This window comes from Protopterus annectens, chromosome 11.part0, assembly GCF_019279795.1.
Source record: "Protopterus annectens isolate FY-2018-M chromosome 11.part0, PAN1.0, whole genome shotgun sequence".
NCBI classification, from domain to species: domain Eukaryota; kingdom Metazoa; phylum Chordata; order Ceratodontiformes; family Protopteridae; genus Protopterus; species Protopterus annectens.
In genome coordinates this window covers 57,851,026-57,863,525 of record NC_056745.1, presented here as the reverse complement: position 1 = coordinate 57,863,525, position 12,500 = coordinate 57,851,026, and the positions used below count along the sequence as shown (strand labels likewise).

The window sequence follows — 12,500 nt, the reverse complement described above, 5'->3', positions numbered from 1 at the left end:
ATTATAATTGTTTTATATGCAGTCTTTGTTTTGTTCTTCTGTTTCTTACATATTTACAATTGTCAACCAGTAAAGTTACTAAACCTCAACAATAAAACATAAAGAAAGAATTAGGAAGTTAGTCATAAAATCCCAAAAATAAAATGGTGTAAAAAAGGAACTGCAATATTGTGCCTATATAACGACTGACCATAACTGCCTAAATTAATTATATAATATTCATAATAGTACTCATCTCTTACAACATGTGTAAAATATGTCACTAACGGAGATTAGAAATGTTTTTTAAAAACAGCCACTTCATTTGAAACTTCACTTATTTTAAAAAAACAAACCACATTGCCAATGTTAATTCTTTTAGGAAACAAAACAAAACTTGTTTAACAATAATATTTCATTGTTTTCTATTGGCAAAAATCTGAATAAAACAACAACATGTTGATTCTATCATTATAAATATTTAAAAAGTTAACATAATGTCATTACTTAAGCTAGCAAAACAGTATGTGCTTGTCAGAAGCAAGAACAAGACACATTTGATGCTGACAATGGCACAAATAATGAGAAGATGCCCAGCAGAAAACATACACCATGGCATTTCCAATGATGCAAAATTATCCTTCTAAATTATAAAAACAAACTCTCTATTAATCTTTCAAGTAAAACTGTTGGTGCGGTTACACTAAACATAAAGAAATCTGTTTGTGGTCCATAAGAATGTTTATAAAAAACTTCCATATCTTGAATGAATGTTTATCTTGCATTAATCAAAGTTTTATTACCAGAAAATACAGATAATGCTGTTAAATAATTTTCAGATATCCAAGAAGACATGGAGATACCTAATAATTACACCATTATCTTTAGTGAACCTGAATTGTTTTGTTGCCAAAGCAAAAGATATGTAAATTATTAAGTAATGTGTCAACTGATTTGTCAACACTAGTTGTACAGAAAGGTGTAGATATTCTTTCCATAGCCAACAGCTTATTGTGGGACAGGCAGGCATTATGACAAAGCATAAATAGTTGATGTATATATTTCATATATGGTAAATTCTTATAAGCTTTTACCCATACTAAATCTGAGTCAGGAAAGATGTTAATATTTTTCAAAAATATTAAAAAGTGTTTTAATATATATGTATATGGGTCCACTTTGAAACATCTAAAACCCATAACATCTAATTTCATAACATTTAGACCAGAACATCTAAAACCGAAAACATCTAAATCCCATAACATCGAATTTCATAACATATAACACTACAAATCACAAGAAAAGAACATCCCCTCCACACATAATGACACCAAACTACCAAACAAACTTTTTACTATGTTTCTGCAGGGGGGGCAAACCCCCCTGCACCCCCCATGTGGGGGCTGTGCCCCCACACCCCTGTAAATTAAATATACCAACTCCAAGATCACACTACAGTGGGAAAAAGTTAATTTCCTAACCCCACTGTATCAAGCCCCCCCTGCAGAAACCTAGTAAAAAATGTGTTTGGTAGTTTGGTGTCATTATATGTAGTTATATGTGGAGGGGATGTTATTTTCATGTGATTTGTACTGTTAGATGTTATGAAACTCAATATTATGGGTTTTAGATGTTTGGGGTTTTAGAGGTTCTGGTCTCAGTCTCAGTGTTATGAAATTAGATGTTATGGGTTTTAGATATTTTGAAGGGAACCCATGTGTGTGTGTGTGTGTGTGTGTGTGTGTGTGTGTGTGTGTGTGTGTGTGTGTGTGTGTGTGTGTATATATATATATATATATATATATATATATATATATATATATATATATATAATGCAAAGAGCTTCCTATCAAGCTATAAAGAAACAACTAATAAAGTTTTTTTTGTTTTTTTTTTATCTGACCTATTTAACCATAGAGCTATAAACCAGAATTAAATGCTTAGCAAAGCTGAAGAAGAGACGATATTATAGTAAAAGTAATCCTCATAAGATTAAATATTTAAGCAGAAAGGCACTTTTCATAATTTTCTCACAATTCCTCATTTATTAAATTAATAATATTGCATTATTTTCAACAGTGTGATGCAGACTTTGAACATAGGAAACTGGGACAAATTTGAAAGTTTGTTATAAATTAAATGTTAGCATGGTTAAGAATTGGTAGCATTAACAATACATTCTTTTAACTTATGAGCCTCAAGAATTAGGAATTTTATATATGAAGAGAGGTTTGGGAAAATATACATTTTTTTCTCAATAAAGGAGTTGATTTCATGGAGACATCCAAACAGCATTTTAATGAGTTGATTGTTAAAATTCAGAGGGATTATAATTTGGATTTGACTCAAAGTAATATGAAATGCTAAATACCTTTCCATCCTACACAATGTACAAAACAAAAGCTGTAAGGCAGCTATACTGGTACGTGTGGTCCAATGACCTAAGTGCATGCATAATGTCGTAGATCCTAGCCCCTGATAAGCAACTGACCATGACTTTCTCTTTACTTAGCCTGGTGAGAGAGACATCATTCTGTCTCATGATGGAGTCTCCAATGACCAGAATGTTGGATTGTATAGTGGCTTCCCTTATGGGCTTAGAGGTAGAGGCTCCATGAGATGTAGCTCTATGTGTTGATGTAGGTGTTCTTTTAAAAGAGTGCATTTGGGGATGCTGAGGGTATTTGTTATGTGTACTTCGACTAGGAGGTCTTTGTGGTTTAGGAAGGTTACATGTAAGTGGTTCAGCATATGTGGGTCAATATGTCTGCTTTGAATTGTGCGTGATGCCTGCAGAATGTGTACTACTGACAACCTTATTAATATTAGGAATAATTTTATGTGAGAGCTTTGCCTTCAGTGACATTGTGTAAATACATCTTTCAAATACCGTATCCGTTTGTTTGAGAATTAACTGGTTGTCAGTTAACATGAGTCAATGTCTACATTGCCTCAGGATGCCCATATCCACCAAGATGGTAATGGAGACAGTGGGAAAGTTCATATCCATGGCAACAGACCCTTTTTTATTGATTAGATAGCCAGAGTGAGAATATAAAGCAATGTCAGGAGCATTCGGTTTGCAACTTTGGAGACTGCTTGTCACTGCAAACTAGTTGTGTCCTGTGTGTAACTAGGTAATGGAGAAATTTCAATTGTGCTTTTACAGGATAAATGTCACTCAGGTAGTCTGAGTCTGTAGAGGGCATGGCCCAACACTTCAGGGAAAACTAATATTTACACCCTGTAAATGTAAGGATGAAGTATTTAGGCAGATGTGCAGAAGTTAGAAACAAATCAAGCAGTACTTACTGAAAATAAAGAATCAGCTTGTCAAGAATGATGAAAAGAGGGAAGTCACATGACTGGCTACTGCCTGGCTACTACAAGTGCTGGTCTCACCACGGCTACACTCTGCTGGGATACAATACTCCTTTGCTTCTTCTCTCACCAGAAGGAAAACGTTAGCACCAATCCCAAGAAGAGAAGCAGGCCACAGCCTGTTTGGTGATCCACAGTCTTGTCCCAGATGATGCAAGGGTCTGTAGTATAGTTGTAGCCTTTTCCTGGTAGATGCCTTGAATAGCAACCAGACCAATCATGAACATTCAATACAGACTCTCACCCTCCAATCAGAAACAGTCAGGAATATTTGCACTCTGCTTCTTCTCTCACCAAGAGCAGAATGTAAGCACAAATTCCAAGATGTCACCTATGAAGCAGTTATTAGGTTTTCTGGTGATCAGCTCACCAGGAGATAATGTCCCTGTGCTCCCTCTCGCACCACGAGAACACAGAAGAACTAATCCCAATATGAGTTCTGAGGGACAGAATGTGGGCTGTCCAATATCTGGTGGTACAGCAATAGATGTTTAAAGGTAAGATGAAAAAAATGAGTTAATATTACAAACACTGCAATGTGCACTAAGCAGTTAAATATGAAAAAAGGGTAACTAAAGTTTCAGCTGTCTAAGTGGAGAGCCACTAATTTTAAAAGAGCAAAGATTGAAATGGGGTGGGCACGTTTGCTTTCTGGCTCTATGGAATATGGTAGGATGGCCCATAAATTTAAATAGTTGAAGGGGAGTGATTTCACAAAATGATAATTTTGTGCTTACTCACAACAGCCAGTGAAAGGGGAGAGGGAAGGAGATATGTGGTCAAATTATCATAAGGACAGGCAACTAGAAATACAGTTGTGTTTAAGAGCACAAGAGCGACGAGGTGGGAGGGTAGAAAAAAATTTTGTATGACTCACAAGAGTCACAGCTGTGGTCTCTTTCAAAGTTATAATATGCAAGTTAAAGCAGAATACAAGTAATACACAGTGTGGAGAAAACAAATCACAGTATACAAACTAGAAAAAGTTAATAAAGTAATACAAAATAAAAGAAATCAAAATCAAACTAACCTTTCACTCGCAGCAAGTTGTGTCAGAGTCTTGGTGAGCTTTTCCAGTAAAGATTTGAAATGATTTATTTTTACCCCTTAAATAGAAGGTTACTTTCCTAGCTCCACCAATCAGTTCGCAGATAATTAACCTTGACTGACCTGTTCTGACTTCTGTGCGACTCATTAACTGACCTATTCTAATGCGTGACTCACAAGAGACACAGCTGTGGTATCTTTCTAAGTTTTAATGTGCAATTCAAAGCAGAATACAATTAAAACACAGTATAAAGAAAACAAATGACACTACACAAAATAGAAGAAGTCAATAAAGTAAAACAAAACACAAGAAATCAAAAGCAAATTAACCTTTCCCTCACAGCAAGTTGTGTCAGAGTCTTTGTGAGCTTTTATAGTAAAGCCTTGGCTTTTGATTACTGGCTAAGAACCTTGCCTCCCCCATAGTGCCTTTTTTAGGCAAGGTCTCAACAAAATTTCTGACATGAAAATGTCACTCGCAAATAAATTAAAGGTTATGTTGGTAAATAATAAGAGTTTAAATCAGAAACTGCACTCTCGAGAAGCACTCCTGTCCCTGGAGAATGCTGACATCTGTGCAGTCACAGAAAATTGGTTCAGGGCTGCAGAGATTACTCTGGCCCTGCAAGGCTGCAATGCCTGCCACACTTTCAGACCACAAAATGAACATGTGAGAATTAAAGGAGGAGTACCTATCTTTATCAAAGATAAATACACCTCTGGACTGGTTAGACAAGAAGACTCCATGGAATTAATCCAAGTTCAACTAACTGTGTGTAAGATGCCCCTTCAAGTCATCATTAGCTATAGCCCCCCTTCAATGAACCAAGATACCCATGCTGTTTATTTGGACCTAGTTAAGTCAGTCAAATTACAACCAAACAAGTACCAACATGCTCACACATAGGTTCCTGGACTTTAACACTAATACCTTGGAACAAACAGCATGCAAACCCATAAGGGGTTCAAATATTCTCAACCTGATCCTCACCAACATGGATAACCATTGCACCACCACAAGTATAGGACCCTCACTGGTTAAATCTGATCAGAAATCAGTCACTTTTGAAGTAGCTGTAACACCTAAACCCCGCTTATGTGAAATTGGGTTAAAAATTTCAACAAAGCTAATTATACCCTCCTAAGGAATGTCACAAATAATTTCCAAGCTCCTGTTCCCACAGATGGCACTGACAACTATACTAGAGTATACACAAATGCCCTGTACAAACACTTATAGAAATTTATTGACACAGCTGTATCTGACAGAATCAAAACAAGATCCTCAAGAAAAAACAAGCCTCCCTAGTGAACATCTAGCATTAAAAGTCATACAAGAGGAAGAAGTTGTTGTCTAAGAATAAAAAGGAGACGTCCAAGCCCCAGAAGAACACCCTCCTCTGCTTGAACAAATAAATAAGATAACTTGCAAAATCCTCTAAGGGCAGCTTTTATTTAGCAACAATAGCTAAGGATAACCATAAGGCACTCTTAGCTATATCTGTAACCTAAAAGTTAGGACCCAGACGTGCTGAACTAGCTATGGATGGCATCACACACAGACACACACGCGTACACACACACACACACACACACACACACACACACACACATGCACACTTATCCTATGAAAATAGCTAACCTATTAGCTGACAGGTTTAGTGAAAATTTCACCCTGCCCGTCCCCTCCAAACATTCCACAAAGCATTACCTCTAGATCTTTCCACCTTGCATCAACAGAGAGCAAGTCATTAATGCTCTCCCCAAGGCCAAAACCACAGCCGCTATGGGACCAGATGGCATCTCAAGTTACATTTTAAATGGTCTGAAACATGAGTTAGTAACTCCATTAGGTGCCCTCTTCAACCACAGTCTGAGTACTGGTTTTGTTCCTTCTGAATGGAAAACAGTAACCATCATCCCCCCTCATAATGAGGTACAACAACAGACCCTGGGAACTACAGACCCATATGCTTAATCAGCCTCATCTGTAAGGCCATGGAATGAATCATCATGAACCTTATAAATAATGACACAGGTGATCTCCAAGCCCTTGATTCAACACAGTTTGGCTTGGTCAAAGGTGGGACATGCCAGTTAAACCTGGTGGACTTTTTCAAAAATGTTAACAGAGCCATAAATGAAGGCAAATCAGTGCATACACCCTACCTTGACTTTGCCAAGACCTTTGACACAATCCCACAGTTGGCATCATTGATAACTTTCCCAGTTGAATATCAACCCTTATGTCATCAGACTGGTTGTTAACTGGCTCACTAACAGATCACACTCAGTCAAAGTTGGGGACTTTATCTCAAGTGGCAGACCTGTCACCAGTGGGGTTCCACAGGGTTCAGTGTTGGGCCCCCTATTGCTTGGAATATACTTCTCAGAAGTTCAAGTCAAAACAGAGGGACTGTGGCTGATTAAGTCTGCTGATGACTGTAAATTAGGTGCAATCATTGAATCCCCAAACGATGTCAATGTACTTCAAGAGGGACTTACACAAACCAATGACTGGTGCCAAAGCCATGGACTCAAACTCAATGCAAAAATGCATTACCATCCTCTTCAGTGAAAATGATATCCCTGTAGACTATCATATAAATAATAATAATACCCTAAGTAACAACTGAGTAATGAGAGACTTGGGAACTGTAGCCTAAACTTTGACCACCGTGTGTCTACTGTGGTAAGGAAGGCATTCTATGTCACACACACTTCATTAGCAAAGGCATTGCCTCAAGAGGGAAAGAGGTCATAATACCCCTGTGCTTGACCCTCATCAGGCCAGTAATTGAGTGCAATGTTCCCTTTGTTATGTACCTTACCAGGCACCTGCAGCAACTTGAGAGACCTCAGAGATTTCTAACCAAGAAAATTCAGGATCTCCAGCACATGTCATGCATTGACATACTGAAGTCACTGCCACTGTACTCAGTAGTGTACAGACTACTTAAAGGAGACTTGTTCCTGGCCTACAGAGCAATCTCAGATCCAAAGCTAATGGAAATGCTGCACATCCACAAGACAAATGGGACAAGGATCACCCACTTCAGGGACCTTAACCTGGCCTGCATCATAAATAGGACCTGCTGGAGAGAGAGATATGTCTCTCAAAAGTTGCCACTCTCTGTATCAGGCTATCAGTTCACATCAAATAAAGCATCTTTATGGCCCTGTTTAAGTGTAGCCTGGATGAATGGATGACTGTATGGGAAACCATAAATTCTTGCTGGGGATTTCACCTATGACCCTCCTATATATGGGCAGTCATTGTTAACTAAGATCTTGAGTTAGGCAAGATCTTTTATATTGGGTTTCCCTAGTATTATATTGGGTACACATGGCTAGGCTTATAAAGATAGTCGGTTCAATAATCCAGTAACCACCTATGAACCTAAATCTAGGATACACAGATTTGAGTCTGTCAGCGACCTCTGTTCCTGTGTGAGTAGATCCACTGTGTCGGGAGGTTTGTCGTAATGGTCCCTGGCCAGTTTCATGAAAATGGAGTACCAGTGTTGTGTGGATCAAAAAAAAGTTAGTAGAAGTAGCTTTGGAGAGACTATTTGTATCTTTAGAGGAACTCTGGATATCAAGGGAAAGTGGAGAAGGAGTTACAAAAAGTGCATTTCCATCCATGAGAAAGAACATTCTCCCCAGGCCATTCTACAATTTGTCATGGCACAAAATTTCTTTATCTGTGTGTTGTAAATGAAGGCAAATAGATTTAATTAAGAAGTTCCCTAGAGGTGGACAACCTCTTGGAAGAAGTTTGGGTGTACCATCCACTTTGATGGTCTATCTTAGATCTTCTCAGAATATCTGCAACAGTGATCTGCTCTGATTGAATATAAAGTGAGAGACTGTTGATATGCAACTTTCCAGGCAATCATGGCTCAACTACACTGGAGGCAGAATCTGGTATGCCACACACATTTATATACCACATCACATTGGTGTTGTCTGTAATCACCAACAGTTGTCTTGGAGGTGAAGGCCAATTCAAAGCCTTTAATGAATTTATTGAGGCTATAATTTCCTAGAGGTTTATGTTATTCTTCTTGAAATGTGGATTTCAAGTCCCCTGGAATATAACTCCCTTGGATATTGCCCCCCCCCCCCCAGCAAAGTCTGAAATGTGTGTTATTACAGACTACAATGGGGGCAGGAGGAGAAACAAGAAGACCTTGATTCAACTGGATGTGATTTGCCCCCCATAGGAGTTCCCTTTTGACAAAGCCCAGGAAGCAAAGGATAGAGGATGCATGTGTTGAATACAGACAGAGGTGAGTAACCACTAAATTGTATCCATGTGGAGTCTGGCTAAGGAAAGAAAAGCTGAAGCCATATAGCCTGAGATATTCCCCTGCAGTGACCACTGACTGGTGAGCTAAACCTAAAACTGTAAAAGGCAAAAGGAAACATTTAAAGAGATTGACAGGCTGTAATGAGCAAAGTGTCTAAAAACATCTCAGAAATATCAACTAGTGAGAAGGAGTTAGTGAAGATTTTTCCAAGATGAGTTTGAAGGTTAGGTTTTAAAAATGATTTATTGTGAAAGATAGGGACAGTGGGTGTCTGAAACTGACTAGAAGGAATGATAAGCGACCAAGGGAAACAGAATCTGGAGCGTAAGCATTTTAAACTTTGGAACTTTTCTGAATAGGTTCAGAACTGAAACGTCAAACACTGGCCTTCAGGTGCCTTCTATCTTGGATATCAGAAATGCGTCAGAGTAAAATACTTTTTCCTGCTGGGATATGGGAGTCAGTTCTAATCTATTCCTTTTTGGGATCTGAGAACTGGTTCTACTAGGCCCTGTGCCAGCATTTTTGACAGAATGAGAAGAAACATGTCTGTCTGGCTTACTGGAGGAAGAGGAATTGCTGATTTTAAAGTAAAGGAGCCCCACTGCCATTTGGAGCTCTGCTTAATTATTTGTCACACTCATTCACCTGTTGTTTCAAAATGGCAGGGAAATATAAGATTCCCCACTGTTTGGGGGCAGTGGACAATGCTTACATAGCTGTGTATTTCTCTTTTATTGACCAAATGCCTGGGCGACATACCCCTTTTATTTTTTGGAACCCCCTGCCATTTTTTATTTTGTATTCTTGCTTCCTTGACATTTCCATCTTTAGTTTAAAAGGTTTCCTGAAAAAGGCTCAGACAAGATTGATAGTTTCTGCTATACTTTGGAACTGGGGACTGAAAAAAGTTGTTTTATTCCCTGCATTAGTTTGTCCTATGCATATGCTTATCGGTAAGTAGTAGGCTTGCTGCCCTTGTGGGCCATTCTAAGCCTAGCCAATTTGCCTCTTTGTGGTCAAAATACTCTTTCTCATTTGGTTATAGATTGGCCTTACCCAGTCCATCAAAGGGCTTTCAGATCTCAGCAAAACAGCTGCCATAAAGGACTTCTTTATCTAACAGGGCATTAAGGATTTGGGATTTAATGTCCTCTGGGACACTCTGTAATCTGAGCCAGACATATCTCTGCATTACAGATCCTTTAGCTGCAACTCTACAAACATCATCAGTAATGTCTTGACAACACTTTGGGGTGTGTTTTGTGACCTGAGATACAGAAGCAAGAGTATACTAATGAGGGACAATTCGGCATTAGAAGGGGGCAAATTGGAAATTATCTAATTCATGTCTGAAAATCTGTCAAGAAGGAATTTTACTATATGGGGTTGACAAATTATAGCTCTGACAGCTGAAGCTGAAGAGATATAAAACTTCTTCTTGCCATATCTATCAAATGCTTTTCCATCTATATCACTGAGTACAGGGTTGAAAGAGGCTAAGGGTTTAGAAGATCATTCCTTATTTAACGAAATAGCAGGATTTGACAGATTTTTTTTTATAAAAGTCAATAAAATAACCAATGTGTCACTAAGTTCAGCAGCTTAAAAAATCACAAAACCAGGAATAAAGTCCGCTCAAGCCACGGGTAGATGTAAAATGTCTTTAGTACTTAAAAGCAGCAATAAAACAACACATAGACATACCTGATGAAGCGATAAGTGAAAGCTGGACACTTGTATGTCTATTTTTTGTTTTATTGCTGCTTTTAAGTATTATTATAATCAAGCATCTTATAAAGCTTATCAGGATGCAGGAGGCTGACCTTCAGGAGAAGAGCATGTGAAACTGAAAGCAGCTTCCAAGACCGTAATAATACTTGGAATAGCTAAGGATTTGAGGAATCTATATGAAAGAGGTAATAATACCTTCTCTGTGTTTCTGAAATGTGTTTTCCTTCCCACTGTAAAACGTCCTTCAATTTAGAAATAGTGCTTGAAAAAAAAATTAAAGAAATAGGGAATGAAAAACAATGATTTCTTCAGATTCTGACTCAAATTTATCAGACGAGTAAACCAGGGACACATAATCACGTCCTTCCTCTTCTGATTCTGAAAGGGATACTTCCTTCTCAGAAGAGGGGGACCTTTTTTCTCTTAAAATGGCAGCCACCTTAAGCATAAAAGTAAAGGGACTTAAAGGTTCCAAAAAGCCCAGTAGCAACACCATTCTCTAACCCCTTTACATTAGTTGCAGTGGAAGGTGGTAAAAAGTGCTTTGTTTTCTGTTTTTTTTTTCTTGCAGTATATCTATATAACTCTCAACTGTCCAGATTTTCAATGCATATTTTTGGTCTATTCCTCATAAAATTTGTGGGTTTCTGGATTTTTGTGGGAAATCAGTGAGGGCTGAATTCACTATATAATGACAGGCATTTCAATTTCTGACTTTATATCCTTCAGAAAATGCATGGTAACACAACACCTTTTATTCTAGCAACTTTCTAAGTTTATAAGAGCAATGTTTAAAATGTATTCCTATTTTGGGGCTTTGTTCCCCCCATTATTTTTGGCTTTGTCTAAATTTTTTTGAGCTAAAAGGTTGAGAGCTATGGGTGTATAGTTTGATTTTTTTTAGCAGTACCAGACATCTGGACCTTCATAACAGAACCTTTTACCACCTCCCATACTAGCACCTGAGGTATTCTGTCCAACCCTTTCAGTAAGAGAAAATGGTACCGACCCTTTTCAGCAACTGCCTGATGTCCAGTCTTAGAATATGTTGGTTCCCTTGTAGCAACACCAGGGCAAAACCAAAAGGGATTTGATGGCCTGCAAACTGGAAATGAGAGGCCAAAAGTAGGGTAGGGTAGTTTCAGAATCCTCTTAGGTGTTTTTTTATCTGAAGGGAGATATCTGATAAAGGAGAGACATAGGCATTGTAGGGATTTCAGGCAATTGTGCTCTATAAGTATGTTAAGGCTGTTAGGTCAACTATTGATAGGGGATAAAGAAAGAAAGACAAAAGTTACAGAAATGAACATCATGGGATTCTCCCAAACAAAAAGGACAGGCTGTGAGGGAATGCTAATATGACGTTTATCTGTCAGACAGACATTTTCCATTTCTGCTATATGTAAGAGGAATTACCACAAATTTTAGTTACAGAATTAAAGGAAGATCCCCTGTCGGGTACTTATCTGCCCAGAAGCTGATGCAACAGCTGACAGCTGAAACTGAAGTTGCAGTATAAATAATCACCTGACTAAACTCTTCAATGGCAATAAAGTCCTGAACTTTGGCACCCGTATATTCTTTTTATACCAGCACTCTCAGGGTCTGACAGATGATTGGTCATAGAATCGTAGAATCATAGGAGATTACTAGGCTAGCAACCCGGAGGTCATTTTAAGACTAGCCACTTCATCCCAATGTAATACTATAGAAATGCTAGTCAATACCCAAGAGTGCATTTAATGATGAGTGCCCATATCCAGGAGAGTCGTGGGTGTTATCCTGGGTAAGAATATACAGAGCCCCATCCACTCATCCAGGTTCCTCTTGAACAGTGTCATAGAGGTGCTCTGTTTCATATTAATTGGTAGTCTGTTCCAAAGATGCGGTAGGTGCTGGGAGATAAATATGTCCCTCCAGCATGTCCTATTTAATTTGCAGGCCATATCTGGGTCCTTGGAATGGGTGGCCTTGGTCCCGTTTAATTTACTGATATGCAGCAAGTTCATTAGGTTTGGGTCTTGGCTTGCTCTGCAGGCCAGTTAT

The 12,500-nt window shown here is 38.4% G+C and overlaps 1 protein-coding gene across 16 annotated transcripts in view; it reads right to left on the bottom strand.

Annotated features, from left to right (window-relative positions):
* NRCAM (neuronal cell adhesion molecule) overlaps positions 1–12,500 on the bottom strand; it is a 1,614,235-nt gene that overhangs the window by 138,907 nt on the left and 1,462,828 nt on the right. The window lies entirely within an intron of this gene.